The sequence below is a fragment of the Furipterus horrens genome, unplaced genomic scaffold (assembly GCF_987537825.1).
Source record: "Furipterus horrens unplaced genomic scaffold, mFurHor1.1.pri manual_scaffold_6, whole genome shotgun sequence".
NCBI classification, from domain to species: Eukaryota; Metazoa; Chordata; class Mammalia; order Chiroptera; family Furipteridae; genus Furipterus; species Furipterus horrens.
In genome coordinates this window covers 149397850-149416020 of record NW_028327176.1, presented here as the reverse complement: position 1 = coordinate 149416020, position 18171 = coordinate 149397850, and the positions used below count along the sequence as shown (strand labels likewise).

Genomic DNA, 18171 nt, shown 5'->3' with positions numbered 1-18171 from the left:
TAAAGTATTGTATTTGACTTTCCATAGGCAGGAGGGTATTGCCCATGATCGATATTTGCTGGCTGGACTCCCATGAGGACTCTCATTAGGGTCAAAACTTTGACGGGTCAAAACTTTGACAATTCAAAACCTCTGACACTCTGAAGGCAGAGAATCTAAAACCTGCCTCCTGACTTAAAAGCTCCTCCAGAGCAATGTGACTTAGTGCACACCAGCAGTGGTCACTGGCCACTGTGAACCACGCCATAAGTCTGCTTTTATTAAATTGGTTGTCGGTGGATGTCAAAAGCAGGCCAAAGAAAAAGTGTATTAGCTTCATTGAGTTTGGCGATCTCATGATGGAGTCTCTCAGCTTTGTGCCTCTCCCAACCTGGAAGTCCTTCCACAGGAAGACCCTGAGAAAAACTCGGCTATTTCATTTCTGGGGTTCAAGAAAGGGGAAGGGAGAACAAAAAACTTCTTGGAGTAAGAAAGAGTGTCATTGATGCTTTATTTACATGCGTCACCATCTCTTTTACAAACTAGATTACTGTTTTAAATGGAATACACAAGGCAATATCTACAAATACCAAGGAAAGTAAGTACTGCATCTCTATTTCGTTTGGAAAGGGGAAGATTCCCAAATCAAACTGGCTTTGATTCTTGAAAAGAAAGATGGTAGAGTTAATTCATGGCAACATATGGTTAGACAAAATCCTCAGTAAGAACGCAATGATAGTATCCGCTTTGAAAGGAAGGATGAGGTGCTTCAAACCAGAGTATTGACTGCTTGACTCCTGGGTGTTTGAATATGGCCATGCACCATATTTAATTCTAGCTGTATGGGGTATGAGCAAGAAGTTGAAACAGGTAAGACTGTTTTACAGATACTGTATACAGAGTTTTTCCCCACTCATGCAACTTTTCTTTTCTTAAAAAAAGTCCAGTGTGTGAAGCCAAAATGCTTTTGGCCAAAAATGTATTTAAAAATACATTTTTAAAATATGAACTAGTTTTTCTGGTCCTCCTTCACACCTGTTTACATTTCCCATGTACATAAATAATGTGCTAGGACAAGTATACGAGAAGACTGATTGCCAGGCAATGAGATAATTTTAGAGAAAACAGTGACCACATAATGTTTAACAGCAGCCACACAAATACTTCTGAAGTGTGGCAGAGGCCTCGTCATCAGTCACTCATCAAAGAAAGCACATACAAATAAAATTAGACAAGAGGAAAGTACTTCATTCACTCAAACTGCATCAAATATTACCCATGAAAGATTTAGATAAAAAATAATATACTCTTTTTAACTTCTTGGGCATCTGCTTTCAGATATTGTTTGACAGAAACAACTTTGCGAGGACTTCACTTTCCCCTCCAGTGCCCCGCCTCCCCCAATCCCTTTGAGAGGCTGGCTTTTTCGTACCTCTTAGCCAGTGATTGCATTTCCATGAAAAAAGCAAACAAACTGCTTTTGTTAATTAAAAACAAAACAAAACAAAACAAAAAATTATGCCTGATCATAGAATGTTCCCCAAATACAGCCAGAAAAAGGAAACCAGAGTTCAGAGCTGTCAGGGGCTTGTTTCTGCATTCAGAGAAAGGGTCACTTTTTTATTTCCCCTCACCAGCCTGTGGCTTCAGTGCTCCAAACGGAACTTGGCTGCTTGATTACTTTTCTCTTGACAGTCCAGAGAGTCAAATGCTCCTTAGTCTTTAAGTGGGGGGGTTCATTAGGTAGCAGTGAAGTCTGTGCCTACCATCTCTAACAGGTTCAGAAGCCACCTGAAATGACACCCTGAGACTGGGCATGTCTGTCCTGAGCAGTGAGCCCAGAGGTCCTGTCCTTAGGGAGGGGAAGGGACATACATGAAAGGCCAAAACTCCACACCAAACATCTGCCTTGTACTACATGTGTGTGCACAATATTCCCATTAACAGGAAAGAAACTTCTGAAGTGTTTAAAAATGTGTTTCAGCATTCATTATATTACAGAGGATGTGCTCAAGGAAACTGACCTCGGATTCATTCACAGTTACTGGGGTACACCGATCCTGGCGGTCAGCGCCCACACCAGGACAGCGAAAACTTGGGATAAAGCTCTTGGCTAACTTTGGTAAAAGGCATCTGGTTCTGGAGTCCTGACCAGAACAAGAGAGCTGCAGAATGCATGTCATGCTTTCATTATCAGTCAATCTTCTAACTTCCCATCAAAAAACGGAAGGCTCCCTTCCTGGAGCAGCTTACTTGGCGGCCAAGGGTAGCCTCAGAGAGTTCTCATCAGAACGCAAACATGAGAGCAGCGGGGCCCAAGGAGCTATGAGGCATTCTGCTGAGATGCTCCAATCAGAAAACCTACTGTGAGGGACCCACGACACTCAGAACTCCACAGGGTGGCCCACAGCTGGTCCATCCTGGAAGCAGGTCTCAACACAAGAGAGAGGGCTCAGGGTGAGTGAACCTCTGACCAGTCCGACCACTTTAGAACCCGGCCGGTCTAAGGTACCCTGGCCTCTGGATGGGTGCCCAGTGAGCATGGCCAGGGATGACAGTGGGGCTGCTGTGATCCTGGACAGGCCTAATTGTTCCATTCGGACCCTCTCCTAGGACTGATGCTTGCAACTGGCTTTACCCTGACCTCAGCTCAGCTCTCTAAAACTCTCTACATGTAGATACTGTTATTTAAAAAAAAAAAGCAAAGCACCCCTGCCCCTCCATTTTCCTGTTCTGCTCTGTGGCTGCCCTGCTCTTATCTCCTCTGTCCCTCCCTCAGCTCTTTTAGATTAAATTATAATCTGATTCTAGAACATTTTGTAAAATATTCTCCCTGAAACCTAACTAACATGGGGGGGGGGGGGAATAAACGAGATGTCACATATCGGAAAGGAATGCAATATTTAAAGTTGAAAAACATCTGAGGGTTGCCTTTCTTGCTCCCAAAGTAGCTCCCACCGTCTATAAAACTGCAAAGGCAAAAAGCTATTTTGTTAGTTTGTTTCTTTGAGCTGAGGAGAGAAATTCCCAGGGCCCTCACGGGGGGAAGGTCTCTGGATTCTCCTTTGTATCCAACATCCTTCCCCCCAAGTCGCTGCCACCGTCTCTAACTACAACTCCACGCAGGGCAACGTCGCTCAGAAGCCCAGAGCGACAGCCCTCTCTCGCTGACACCGGACATTTCTTGTGTACGACAGACTACCAAAGAATCAAGGAAGTGGCTAGCATTATACAAAGAAATATAGTAAGCAAAAGTCTGTCTCACTGACAAGCAGACCACGTGAATAGAATACATATTTTTAAAAATTATACATACTTTTAAAATGAAAATGATAAACTTGTAGCAGTTTAGAAAAGCGATACTACAGGTCTACTATAACCACAACTGCACAACAATTTACAGATTCAGTAAAAGGCAGGGTGAAATCAACAGGGCCATCGCTCAAACTTGACAACCCAAGCGAGGCAGGAGAGATGTGTGACAATACCAAATGGAACTTTCATTATGCTAGGAGCTGTTATCGCCACCAATAGTACCCCCAGAGGAATTATACAGCAAGGTGCACAGGGGACCCTGGGTGGCCAGTGGTGAGCGCAGGGGGTCAGGCGGCACGTCTGTGTTGGTGGAAGGGAGTCAGTTGCCCACTGCACAGTGCAAGCGTCAGCGAGAACTCATGCAGGGAGGTCTGTGCTGAAATACTAGCCTGTATTCCTAACGTCCATGCAGAATGTTCCATTTTTGTACTGTACATGATAAAATATATTTATACATTTATTACGCCTAATGCATCTTATGCAAAGAAAAGAGTCTTCGTATATCACTTTGGAGAAGTATGCATATGCTGTGCTAATCAGAGCATCGTCACACCAGTTTCATATGTACCAAAGGTGTTCCCAACTATTCTGTCTACCAAAAGAAGGTAAGTAGTAAAATCACACGTTCCAGGTTAAACAGAAAGCACCTATACAGCACCGTAACTTCTTGAAAGCAAAAGAAAATGAAATCCATAGAAGCAGGAGAGTGGGGTGGGGTGGGGTCCAAAACTGCCCTATCTTGTACTCCCATTGTGTCACTGGTACAATTACAATCTAAGATTATATATATAAAAAAATCAGTTTGTATGCTACTGCCTCTCACTCATACATATCTAGTAGGTCAGGTTATACACAGCAAGGCTGAAAGAACCAAGGGTGTGTATTTAGGAAAACAGTGAACTTAGAACTCCCTCCACATTGACTTGGGTTTGTACTTCTCACACGTTTCTCACTGTAGGCTTAATGCTCCCCTGCAAGTTTACTTCTTCTGCAAAGCAAAACAGGACTTTTTTTTCTTTTTGCCTTAAAACTAAATCCTTTAGTGGCATTTGGCAATTAGAGGACAGCTGAGCTGATTTTTTTCTTGAAAAGATCCTAATTTCTAACCAACATAGCATCACTGCTCACTGCTTTAGCTGAGGATACCGGAAGGAGACCACACGCCCTACTGATCTGGCAACTGGAGACGAGGTGCTGGGGGCTCACCCCCCAGCCACCCTGACACAGAACCGAAACACACTGAGCTGGTGGCCAGGTTCCATTCATTTCTCCTGCGCAGGGTTCAGTCCTAGACTGCTGTGCATAGCAAACAGTTGTGCCATTGTTCAGTTCTTAGAAAAGGATAGTTTTCTACCAAACAAAAGAAGAAAGAAAATCCCCCTCTAGTTTATGTAATTTGTTAGTTTATGGAGTTCCATGGCTCAAACACTTGTGATGCCCAAAGCCAAAATGGTAATTGGTATATTTTCCTTCTGTTTTAAAATTTGCCAGGGGAAGAATGGCTAACATTTTAACAGAAAAATACCGCCAGTTAATGCAAGTGAAAACCTCAAAAAGTCAAAGAAAAACAAACACAAAACAACACTTAAAACATCCCATAAACCATCGTGATATTGAAACACCACAGAATTGCCAACGGGCTCACGGTGTGCTCTGACCGAGGGTAGACGGTGCTGGTGGGGTGCTGTCCTTCGCTGGCAGGTGGCGCATCACCCCGTACAAGGAAGATTTGCATACTTTAGACACAGAGTTCTGTTCCAAGGGGAGGTGCTTCACCTGCAGTAAGGGGCCATTAACAGTCTCTGCTGGGTTAGGAAAATGGCATGGGATTCACAAAGGTGTTAAGCTGTAAACGGTATCACTGTCCACTTGTTGAGAGCAGATTTGGCAAAGGGTTTTCTCTGTAGGTCTTGTGTCAGTTTGAGGGTCTACAGGAGAAAAGAAAACCAGAGGTGATTAAGGATAACAAAATGGCAAGAGTGGGCAGGCCCCTACTGGTTCACAGTTCATCAGCCTCCCCTCTCCTCACCCCATCTCCTAGCCCAAGGCACCCTCAGTAAAGCTGTTTTGGCTACACCAGCTTCAAAGGCTGCAAAGCCTAAGGACGAAGCATGCAGTCAACTTACCTTACAGATTCTCTGCTTGATTACAAAATGCTCTGAAGTTGAAAAAGCTCAAAAGAAATGGGGTCATTCACACTGGGAGATTAGAAATGACGAACAAAATTAGGGGTATTTTAGTGGGTCCTTTCATGTTAGGGACACTGCAGTTGAGGTGTTGCTCTAGATTTCTGGACTGGGGATTTCCTGGGACACGGGATTTTATGCTAAAGCCAGTGAAGGTGGTCACCCTACACAGACCAGCTATGCCCTTCTGGTTCTCTCCCACTGGCTACGTGGACTAATCGACTTTGCTTACCACCCTTCCATTACTACCCCAAGGGAGAGAAAATGGTCATTTCCCACGAAGCCTTAAGAAGTTACACCGCTGGTTGGGCGTCATCTTGACTTCCCCCACTAAAAAAGGAGTAAGTAATCTCTAGATGGGCTATCTTAGGAATTTGCTTTTTATATTAAAGATCTGCAGAGGAAAAAAAGTTACATAACACACACATATGGCAAAAAACACCTCTCATAAAATATCCCTTTAGCAATGAACAACATTATTATTTTGCCTGTAAGTCTTCAGTGGTTCTCTCAGAGCATCTGATTTACACAAGTCTTATCAGACTTCATGTGACCACTGAGCCTGGAAAAGTACAGCTGACCCCTGAACAATGTGAAATTGAGGGCGCCAAACCCTGGCACAGTCGAAAATCCACATTTGACTTCTGACTCCCCCAAAACTTACCTACTAAAAGTCAATGACATAAATAGTAGATTAACACCTAACTTGTAAGTTTTATGTATCATATGCTGTATCTGTACAATAAAGTCAGCTAAAAAAAATGGTATTAAGAAAATCATAAGGAATAGGAAATATGTACACGTATTTTATGCATTCATGACATCCCTTTTTAATTTTTATTTTTTTAATATTTCTAGGCTACCTGCAAGTTTTTTCAAATTGTAGCATATCTCCAAAAATTTTACCAAAATATTTGTGGGGAAAAAAATCCATGTATAACTGGATCCGTGAAGTTTAAACCCGTATCGGTCAAGGGTCAACTGTATACTTGTAGAGATGTAGCCAAAGGAATGGACACGACGGGTCTTAAGACGTAAGACCTTTTGTTTACAGAGACAACGCTGCTGTCATGGTAGGAAAAAGTGGCTCCAGGCCAAGAAATGGATACAAAAGTGGTAGTGAAGCAACATGAACTCACGATCTGCTCACCAGATAAGGTGAACAAGTAATGAAAAATGCATCAATAAGCTCTCACACACACATACGAACATCTGCTTCTCCCTCTTCAGAGGAGATATCATCATGAGGCACACATGGAAATTTTCACAAGTATACTTGTGACCTCATCTCTTCTGTGACCATGCTGGTTGGCAATCTTACCTTTCACTACCAATGTTCAGAAAGAGAGCAGGGCTTAGTATTTGTAATGTTACGCACACCCAAGGTCGTAGTTACCCTGGTTATAGCTCTAAATATGAGAACTGAGGTGGTTTCAGTGGCAGCAGAGGCAAAAGCAGGAAAAGAAGCTCCTTCTTCCCTGTCCCCAGTATTTAGTTTCCCTGACCGATGGCTTTCTTGGAGCTTTGCTTTGCTTTGTAAGGGTATGAGACAATTTATCCTGGTCTATAAAATAATGGCCTGTTGATTTCAGAGGGAGAAAGGCTAAACTAGACACCAGATCTCAGTATCTGTGAGGAACAGAGCCTTTAGGGGCCTGTGCCGTCCCAGCATCTCTACCTTGGACCCCTGAGGGGTGCAGATAGGGTTCTTTAGAAGGGGATTTGGTTTTTGCCTTCACAATAACACTTAATAAACCACAACCTAACATCACCATGCAATTCGTCATCGGGGACTTCGGTCCCCAACTCTCGATCCTGACTTACTGAGAGTGCCAAGGGAGAAGCTATAACATGTTACCTAATTCAGACCCCGTCCCCGGTTCCCATTGGTGTTAATTATTCAGCCGTGGAACTAGGATGGTGACACAATTCTTCCACAAGCACACAGGCCAAGCACACGGCTTGCTCTGATGCTGGGGCTGGCTCAGCATAGGAAGGAAGGAGGCGGAGGGCACTATAACCCCCAATATGCCATCATTCTAGGCAGAGCAGGGCATTAGTCCTGAGACTGGGGACAGGAGGCCCACATGGAGTAGTCTAAAGGAACAACCAATAAGAATCCCCAGGCCAAACAGCATTCTCTCACCAAAGGCCCAGAATCCTTGGGAAGCGTCATGGTTAAAAAGGAGATGCACTGCTCATCGCTTTCCCTTTCTGTAGAATGGGCTTGGGGCACCTGAACTGCCCCCAAGTCCCACAGACATGCCTCCCACCTGCTGTGCCTAGAGGTTAAGCAGAGACGCCGAAGCCCAGGCTGAGGTCTAGAGGCAGCTCTCAAGCAGTTTATACGAAAACTCCCCCTCCACAGTACAGAAAGGTGACTTGTTTCCTCTGTGATGGAAGGCAAACAGATTGTAAAATAACGTAAAGGAACCAGGTAAATACTGAACAGAAATACAATCATCCTTCCAAGAGGAAAACCAAAATCATCACTCATTAGGAAGCCCTTATGATTAAAAATAGTAAGAAGGAAAGCAGCCCCTCATCTGCCTTAGATTTATAACCAGTCTTTGGTGGCTCAGTGTTTGCACGTTTATCTGACTCCATCAAGCACTGAAAGAACAGAAGGAGCACATTTAGGAGTGAGACCAGCTACTGAGTTAGGAATTTAATGATACTTAGGTTGGGTACAAGTCTCAAAAGAGTTCAGTGAAGCCCCCATCATTCCTACATTGTTCAAAGTAAGACGTTTTAGTTAACTGTGAGGTTTATGTGTATATACTGATGCCCTGCTAAATTTAAACACACATCAGATTAAGCAAAACTTGGAAGGAAAAGGAAGCACACAGCTGAAGGGAATTACAGCTATCATTTTACAGTTACTAGGCAACAGGCCAACTAACAGTAAATATGAAAACGTCCCATCCCATCAGTGACTTTCATTAACAAGGAGAAGATTCCCTCCTTTCCCTTCCTTGCCCAATAAATGAGTTTGAAATCAGACCGTTGATGCAAGGAAAATGAAACGGGGAGACCGAATGATAAGGCCCATTCTAAAATTACCTATGGAGACTGTCATCTGGTCTCTGGTGAGAGTAAGTCCCTCTATAATCTTGGCATCTGTAGGGAAGACAAGTTTCTGCCTAATTAGCACCACTAAATCACATGATGTTCTAAGAAAGGGCAACGCCTCCAAAAAAAAAAAAAAGGACAACAAAACAAAACTCTACACAAAACATAACAACCCCAATCAACTTTAATCTGGTAATAAAAACATAAATGTTCCTACTGCTGTCCTCCTACAACAAAACTCCATGGTGACAGATTTGGATTTTTCAGTAGTGTTTTTATCTTCTTGGCAAAGAAGAAAGGAACAGGACCCCAATACCAAGTATGTAATGGAAGGAAAAGAGCCAGCAGGATGAAACTCACATCCACAAACCCAGGAAGGTAATCCACTGCTTTCCTAGCTGAAAGAAAAGATGTCTGGAGGAAAGTCTGCCAGAAAAACAAAATCAAAGTGAAACGCCACTTTCCTCACTCTTCAAATGTAAGGATAATTTAAGCCAGACCTGCAACCCCTGGGGCAGGCTGGGGACTAAATATGGACAAAGAAAAAGGAAATGGAAAGAAAAGGAAATGCAGTGATGACGCTCACACAATCTGACAGGGAAGCCTCACATAGAGTTCAGAGAAGAGGGGAATGTTTCAAAGTATAAATGTTTCTGTCCCTGAGGAGAGAGCAAAGCTATGCCTGCCTGCCACCATCTCAACTTTGCCCCAGAAGGATCTAAGGGACACCCAATTCATCATGAGCCACACAGCTATCTGCCAGCACCCACCAAGGCTTTTGTAGCTGGTGCCCCCCCCCACACCCAGGAAACCAGCATTCTGGGGGATCTCGGGTGGGTAGCCACATCTGTTTCTGGAATGGAAGTAGTTCCCTTGGGGGTCACCTTCACTGGCTGAACATGAAAAAGCAGCCCAAGAAAACATGGTCATGGATACAACACCGGCTTAATTTAGTAATTTTTCAGTATCTTCCAGGTTGGAATAGTGATCGAGAGGATTTAGGTAATGCATGAAAACCAGCCTGGCAGTCACTGACATTAAAAGCCCAGACAATTAAAACACGGCATCTGCCTGTGGTGCTGGCCACAGACCCATCCTCCATGACTGCCAGGGAAGAGATGCTGGGAGGGGCGGCTCTAGAAAAATACAATTTGGCAAACGCTGCCAACTTGCCATTTTAGACAGCAAAAAGTTTGCGAGGGAAACAGAACAGGTACGGATGTTTTGGCCAGGCTAGAAGCCAATTTGTATTCAATTGAGGAGCCTCCCTGAAAGGAAAACATAACAACTCCAATCAACTTTAATCTGGGAATAAAAACACAAATGTTCCTACTACTGTCCTTCCAGAAAACACAGCCCATAGGTTCTGTTGCTTTCTGATGGGCAAGGAAGTGCTTATGAAGAAGGTGAGGATGTTACAGGGAAGCTTAAAATAAGCTTTTTGGGGCAAAAGGTCACTCTCAGGAAGATACTCCAAAGACACTTGGCTATATGCATTATTAAAAAAAAAAAAAAGCTTAGTTTGTGTAAAAGAAAAGCTTGTTTTGTGTAGGTAACTACTTTCTGCTACCTCCCAGTAACTTCTGGGCTTTTTGAGGTGGCAAGTGAAGCTTGTCTGTGAAGGCTGGTGACAGGCCTCTATAGAGCCTTCACCTCCAGGACGCATCCAAACCTAGACCTCGCGTGGAGTGCCCTTCCAGCCAGGTTGGTGCTTTGCTGATGACAAAGCACAGGGGAAACACCAGGGAGAAGTGACCTCTAGCATGTCACAGATGGCGGACAAAGAGCAGGCATGACTTGCACAGAGGCACTGACTTTTCTGTTGCTTAAACTGCAGATATTACTGCTGCTTAAAATAAGTTGAACTTAAGAATGCCCTGACTTTATGTTGAAGCAGAGGTACATCAACCACTATTCTTTGTGTATCCAGAGTCGAATATGGTGTTTGACATGGAAGAAATATATGTATTAATCTACTGTCAATAACCAAGTTGCAGAGATTTCATATTTTCTTAAGATTCTTACATTTTCAAACCACACAGACTAGCATGTAAAGTTTCTTATTATATTCTTTGAAAGAATTATTTTAAAGGCAAATGCCTTTAAGGGGCATTTGGATCCTCTCTGGACTGATGCTTATTTAACGTTTGTTATAATATCCCCAAACTTTAGCTGGCAGAGGACTGTGTGGTCAGGCTCTACTGTCCTCATCCAGGCTCTGGGAACAGACCGTCCTTGTCCACAGGTCCACAGGTCAGGTGCAGTCACACTGTGTCTGGTTTGCTGTCCCCACCCATGTGAGTCACACCCATACATCCAGCCCCACCTTCCCTAGGTCGTCCTCTCTAAGCTCCTAGGCCACTCACCTGACTCCTAATCACATAGTGCCCAGAATGGTTACTTTTTCATAGACATTAAGCTCCTGAAATGCTGAATTCCTTAAAAACAGAGCAAAACCTTCAAATCATATCAAACAGTGATGACGCACCAACTATTTTAAGAGCACTGTCTTGAGGCACGGTATTTACCCTCAAGAAGTATATATTCTAGTCAGGGAAACAAAATTTTCTTGATTTCTAAGTAGCCTGCAATGCTGAAATACAGAATAGCTGTACAATAAATGTTGGCTGAAGAAAGGAATGAACCATCCTTCTGGAATAGCCCTCCCTTCTCCTCTGCCAATCAAATACCACCCTCTCAGTGCTATAGCTTCTAGAAGCATTTTAGACCTACTCACATTTGCTATGACTTGGTTTTATTTGAATTCAGGCAGAAGCCTACTGCTTGTTGGACAAGTCCTAAAATTTTAATGCTTTTGGGGGGACAGTGGTTCCAGTCAGGTTTCTAAAACTCATGAAACTTCCTAAGGATCAATACAAGACACAATTTTAACATTCAACTAATTTAATTTGAAAAAATTAATAATTAAAAAATTAATAGTATTTAATGAAGAATTTACCTTTTTATACCCTTTCTGTACACATTTTTTATTACCAGCTCCCAAATTAAGAGCCTTGCTTTTCTAACTCTCAAAATGATGTTGCTGCTCAAGTCGTCGGCAGCCGTCCGTCTCGAGAGACGATGGTGTAGCTTCTTAAGAGTCTATCTGCACCGCCGAGAATGGCTGTGCAGTCCGACTCGGGAGTGACATGGTATCTGTCTCCTCCCGTGTTGAATCGACATCTTGCGATGACGCTGGAGTGTCCTCTCCAGTGAAGCTGAAGCTACAGAGCCTGGGCAGGGTGATATGGAGGGTCTGCTGTTGCCCATGCAGCAGACCCCCCCTCTCTTCGCAGCTGAAGGATCCAAGGGAAAGACGGAGTCAATACAGCTTGGCTTCAGGTGCGCCGCAGGAGTTGCCGGTGTTGACTACAACGTCAAACCGCCTTTGGGATCACTGCTCAAGTGATCCCCCATTTACAAACAAATAAGAACTCAAGTCCAGAGGAGATGCTTAGAGCCATAAACCAGCCCCTGAATATCACAATGTTTACGTTTGCTGGCTGTGGCCCCATCCTCCCTGACCTTCCACTGCATTTACTGGCGGAGGGTGTGGAGGGTGACTGAGATTCGTGCAGTCACCCCTCCAGGCTGGGATGCCCTAGAAACCTAGAAGCTTGGGGCAAGTGTAGATGTAATGCACCAACTCATCTAAGCCTCCCACAACCAAATATGGAAAAGAAGGATCTCTAAAGTCTTCTTTTCATGCTTTAGATACACAATTTTGAAGACAATCTCATTTTCTCCAAAGTGATTCTGAAACTGAAAAGACAAAATCAGCTATTTTAGTTCTACTCATCTACCTATAAGGTATGACCAGGGCATGCAGGCGACACAGGTGGTGGTCAAGAAGCAATAACCACAACAGTGTAACAAGGGAAGGAAACCAAGAAGGACCTGAAAAGAGCGACTCAAGGACGGATCAAGATCAACAGAGAGACAAAGGACCATCTGACTTCAGTGGTCTGGCCAGGAGTGCAGATTGCATCTGTGCGGCATGCGTGACCCTCACCTCCTTACCATGGTGTCCCCCATCCCAGAGAGCAGGGCAACCTGAATTGACTGGGGCTGGGCAGGGGGTGCTCTGGCTGGAGGCACTCAGGTGGGACACCATCTAACAGGTCTATCAGTCACCACGTATTTTCTTATTACTTATAGGTATGTTGGGTTAATCATTTGATCAATGAAAATTCCAAGTAATTACAGTGGCATGGATACAAATGGAGGTCCAGTGGATTACAAGCTTAGCATCCCTGGCCTTTTCTTCTTGGCTATCAATTTCCCCCAAGGAGTCAAATCAAATACTCCAGACAAACATGACTACTTAAAAACAAACAAACAAACAAAAAGACAAAAAAAAACCAAAAAAACCCTTATGGTCCAAACTTCTTTCACAAGAGAGACAGACAAGAGAGAAAAGAGACAAGAGATAAGTGGCAGGGGTATGGGTGGGGGCAAAGGGAGGACATACTGAGATGCAAGCCTTCAATCAAGCCAAGACCGGCCATTAAAGTTTTATTCTCCAGGGACACTGAAATTACTGTGAGACCTTCACAACTAAGTAACTCTCATCCTTTAATACATGAACCTTATAGATTTCAGGAAAAAAAGGTCATTAAAAACAATAGCTAGAGTAAGGTGCACATCTATTCATGGGATGAGAAAGAAATGCAACAGAACACACAGAGTGTGGTGTTTCAGTTCCACACTTGGTCCTGCTTCTCTGATACTGCGAGTCAAATCTTTTTTCTTCAAGAAACAGTAAGGCTAGTGTTCAAAGGAAGCCCCTAAAGAAATCTTGCTCTAGAGTGTTGCTGAAAAAGATCAACAACCCCCTTGAGAACTATGGATTCTTTGCATTTTACACTTGATTCTTAGTGAGTGTTTTGTATGGCCTTGCCCTATATCAAGCTCTTCTCAGTCATGGAGTGGGTTCTGTTGGATGGGCTGCCTGGGAAAATGGTAGGCCCTGTATTGGTACAAGTGCTCAAGAAAAGCCTGAATTCAATTAAACAAAACTCACTTATTGAGTACCTGCAGTGCACTGGGCACAGGGGATAAAGGTAAATAAAAGAGGGATTCCTGCCCTGGCCAGTGTACCTCAGTTGGTTGGAACATCATCCCACAAACCAAAGGGTCATGGGTTTGATTCCTGGTCAGGGCACATACACAAGTTGCAGGTTTGATCCCTGGTCAGGGGGTGTATGAGAAAGCAACCAATCAGTTTCTCTCTGACATCAATGCTTTTCTCCCTCTCTCTCTCCCCTCCTCTGTGAAAGGAAAGAAAAGAATGTCGTTGGGTGAGAATTTTAAAAATATCTTTAAAAAATAGGGGTCTCCCCCTTCAAGAAATGCATGGCCTGGTAGGGAAGGTGGTGCAGGGGTGGTGGTGACCACTTGTCATAGAGGAAAAGACTGCCCTACACGCAAGGTTGAAGCAAAGGATACAAGGGTGTGTGGCAACTTTACTTGGTTTTCTGGGACAAATTTGCTTTCAAACGTCTTATTCCATTATCACATGGTCTGTCTTTGGGGGATAAAAACATAGGCCCTAGTACTTCCAGAGCTCCATACTAACAGGCCAGAGTTCAGACTAAATCCAGATGCTGGTTTCTGTAAAAGCCCTCAGGACACTTGCTTTAACTTACGTTTGATTTCTAGAGCTGGTTCATCACAGCTGGACACGAGCCAGCCACTCACTTCAGCTCACTGTCCCTGGGGCTCTGCTCTGAAACATTATTTATAAGATGGTGAATATTGAGCATCGTGAACACTCTAAAATGAAGCATTTAATGGGAGCTTGAAGTTTACAAGAATTTCCAGTAGTAATTCTGGTGAATTTCACCCCATTTATTGATGCTCCACATAATAAGCTCCTTGGCCAAAGGAGACTTTCCGGAAAACAACTTATAAACGCAACTGCTTAACGTGGGAGCCATGCAGGCTCTGTCCCCATGCTTAGCAGGCTGACCAGAGGTGACCACAGGTGCGTTAAAAAACTAACAAGCCCCGAAAGAGCGGCCTTTAGTGCTAGATGTCCCTGCTTTCCAGGATCGTGTGCCAGCCTCTGCTGAGAAAACCCCTTTTCACAGCTGTCTCAATTTTCCTTTACTGTTGTCAAAAAGATCCACTGACAAAAAGATCCAGACAGCCATTCTCTCCATGAATGACACTTTAGACTTGGGGCTTAAGAACAGAACACTGCAGATGCAGAATTCTTGAGGCTGGCATATTGTAACCAAAGACTCGACTACAGTGACAGTGCAAAAAACAGAGCATGTTCTCCATGCAGTATGTACAGATTCATGCCCTGGCTGGTTTGGCTCAGTGGATTGAGCGTCGGCCTGCGAGCTAAGTGTCGCTGGTTCGATCTTCCAGTCAGGGCACATCAGAGAAGGAAAACTCTGACTCCAAAAAACCTCCGCTGCCTTGCGGCATACCTCTTCAGGGGAAAGGCTAAGGGAGTAAACCCCGACAGAAAATCCGGAGCCGGAGTCCCTAAGGCGGTTCGACGTTGTAGTCAACACCGGCAACTCCTGCGGCGCACCTGAAGCCAAGCTGTATTGACTCCGTCTTTCCCTTGGACCCTTCAGCTGCGAAGAGAGGGGGGGTCTGCTGCATGGGCAACAGCAGACCCTCCATATCACCCTGCCCAGGCTCTGTAGCTTCAGCTTCACTGGAGAGGACACTCCAGCGTCATCACAAGATGTCGATTCAACACGGGAGGAGACAGAATTCGAATACCGTGTCACTCCCGAGTTGGACTGCACAGCCATTCTCGGCGTGCAGATAGACTCTTAAGAAGCTACACCATCGTCTCTCGAGACGGACGGCTGCCGACGACAATGTACAGATTCATATCTACTATCACTCTATGCCCCGACACAGAAATATCTACCACAAGAAACATAGTGACATGAATGGCCTATATTGCTTGTATTTGGTTAAAATTACTCCTGCTTCCCAACATCAACATTTAAAAACATAACAGACTCACAGCATTCAAACATAAGTCTAACAAGAATCAAAGATTTGCTCCTTTTGGACAGTCGCCTAACTATAAATTCTAAATGGCCTCCAATACTGGAGCCTGCTGTTTCCACAATGGTTTGCCACTGTATCCTTACGTTTCCATATCGTCACCACGTCCCTCTGAAAGAAGGCATTACAGAACAACTCGTGGGACACTCGGGGCCTTAATTTGGGTGAAGTGAGGTCTGACATTGTGACCTCAGGCCTGTCTTCTGAATTTAGGAGAGAATCTTCAATAAAATGATATGGCCACAAGTTTAAAAGTAAAGAACATACTTAGGTCACACGTGCTCCTGGCTGTTAAGAGGAGCAATTCATTTCAAAGCAAAATGGAAATCCTGAATCCAGAAATTGGACTTCGTCAGAGTACCCCCTGCCCTGCCCCATCCCATCCCATCTTTATGATGTTTCTTCTCTTGCCCTGGTCACATGGAAAATTTGATGACTCCGTTTTTAAGTGAAGAAATATCTTCTCAGAGCTACCTCCCCCAAAATGCTCTTAGAAAAAGGTGACTGAATGACACTCAAGTTCCGTTAGGACATAATAAAATGTGTGGCCCCAAAAGTAGTTTTTTATTATCAAAATAATAATACATTAATGTTCTTAAATCTCCCTTAAAATATTTATATTCAATCTTTTAGAATTGTACCTGCACAAGAATTTGGCTATTTAACTCAAAGGAAAACCTACACTGAAAAATTGATAGTATATTTTCCTCTGAACTTACTCTTTTTAATGAACTATAAAGTGTCGACCTTCTTACAACTATACCAAAATTAAAAGTTACTTTGTCTTTTGAAGCCACAATTGCATTCCTCTTCTTAAAGGAAGACAAACTGTTATTCTTCTAAGAGCCAAGTTCTGGTATGATCTGAACTGGCTGGCATGAAAGTGTGTCATCCTCTTTAGCTTCCATTACAGTCTTTTTACTATCTCAACGGCTATTAAATGACTGAAAACAGATGTCTGAGTTCCATTAGGGGCCTGTGTATGGCTGGGAAAGCTGAGACGCTCTAGCATCCCAACACTCGCCATTACCCTTTCTACAACTACTCAGGAGCTAGAGTTAGCTCACTGTAGGAGGCCTTGTAATTACTTGACCAGGCAAGAGGGTTAAACAAGGCTCAGGGTTTTATGCTTTGAATCCCATTTTTCCCTTACACCATTTAAAGAAGGGTGTAAGAAGCTTTCTGAGATTTAAAAAAAAAGGAGCTGAAGCACAGAGCAGAGCCCTCGATCATGGGAGGGTCCGGGGGTGCAAACCTATTAGTAGAAGACCTCAGGGTTTATCTTACTTCTTGAGGAGGAGAGTTTCAGGACAAGCTTGTCTATTATCTGCTACTCTGGCTCCAGTTCAAAGCACTTCCCATTTCTTACTATCTAGATAAAATCAGAACTATTATGATTCAAGCCATTCAAGATGTATGAATTCTGGGTCCAGCTGTGTGACCCTGGACAAACTACTTAACCTGTCTGGGCTTCCTGCTTACTCATCTGTTAGTTAGTATGTTTACCTAATTTATACTGTACACATTTCAGTCCACTGCAGTTTTACAAAGCATTTTCACAAACTTCAGTGCATTTAATTCTTGCAATAACCCTGTAAAGTAACAGGGACTATTAGCCTCATTCTATAAAACTGGAAATTGAGGCTCAGGGGCTAAGTGACACACTCTCAATACCAGCAAGAAGTAGAAGAAGGGGACAGAACACTCAACTTCTGATTCCAATCAAATATTTTTCTTACCACATCATGTTGCGTGATCTTTCTGATTCCAACACTATTAAATGCCACAATTAAAAAGTCTCTGTCACTACTTACAGTCCATGCCACTCTGTTTAGAACCTGACGTCATTTATACATCAGGGAACAAGAAGCATATGAGAAAGTGCTCTTACATAAAAAAGATTCTGTTTTCAATTTAATTCTTTTGCTCTTTTAGATAGATGCTTAGAGGCTAAACACTAACTAATAAAGATGCTTAGTACTATGGTAAAGAATCTAACAGGTCTTGCTTCTGATGGAAATACTCATGTATGAAAGAATTCAGAATACATATTCTACAGTTAAATTCGAAGTACTTGCAAATCATTACTTTAATGGAAAGAAAGATGAAATTATAACGTCGAAGATGACAGTGGCAGGGTTGGACCTGAGAGTCTAAAGCAAGTCCTCTGGCTGGGTCTACTTAACCTTGACTTTTGTGTGACCTAAGGTCCTGCCTTCCTCTCCTTCCCTTCTATTCTCATCCATCCATCAAGTAAGAGGACCTATATCATAGGTCGGCAAAGGCAACTGGATACAGAGAAGAATGACATCTATGAGGGTGTGAGTGAGTGTGTGTTGTGTGTGTCTTTTTACTGGCAATAAAATTCCTGAGCTGTCAGCAAATTCAGGGGAGGGGCACCTGACATCTGTGTTCTACAGGTAAAACTTGGAGATGAACTGGTTCCTGTTCATGTTATCGTGCACCACTGCTTCACGGTTGTTCTAGTTTCTCAATGTGGAGTAAAGTTCAAACTAAATAAAAGGTAGCCTCCCCCAATCTTCCCCACTTTGTTATTACTATGCCATGGCATGGGCAC

At 43.5% G+C, this 18171-nt stretch overlaps 1 protein-coding gene across 1 annotated transcript in view; it reads right to left on the bottom strand.

Annotated features, from left to right (window-relative positions):
- Positions 1-1000: 1000 nt before the first annotated feature.
- Positions 1001-18171, bottom strand: part of FOXO3 (forkhead box O3) — a 110371-nt gene continuing 93200 nt past the window's right edge. Inside the window, exon 3 of the mRNA XM_090279734.1 lies at positions 1001-5222. The gene's annotated coding sequence lies outside the window, so the exon portion shown is untranslated. The remainder of the gene's footprint in view (positions 5223-18171) is intronic.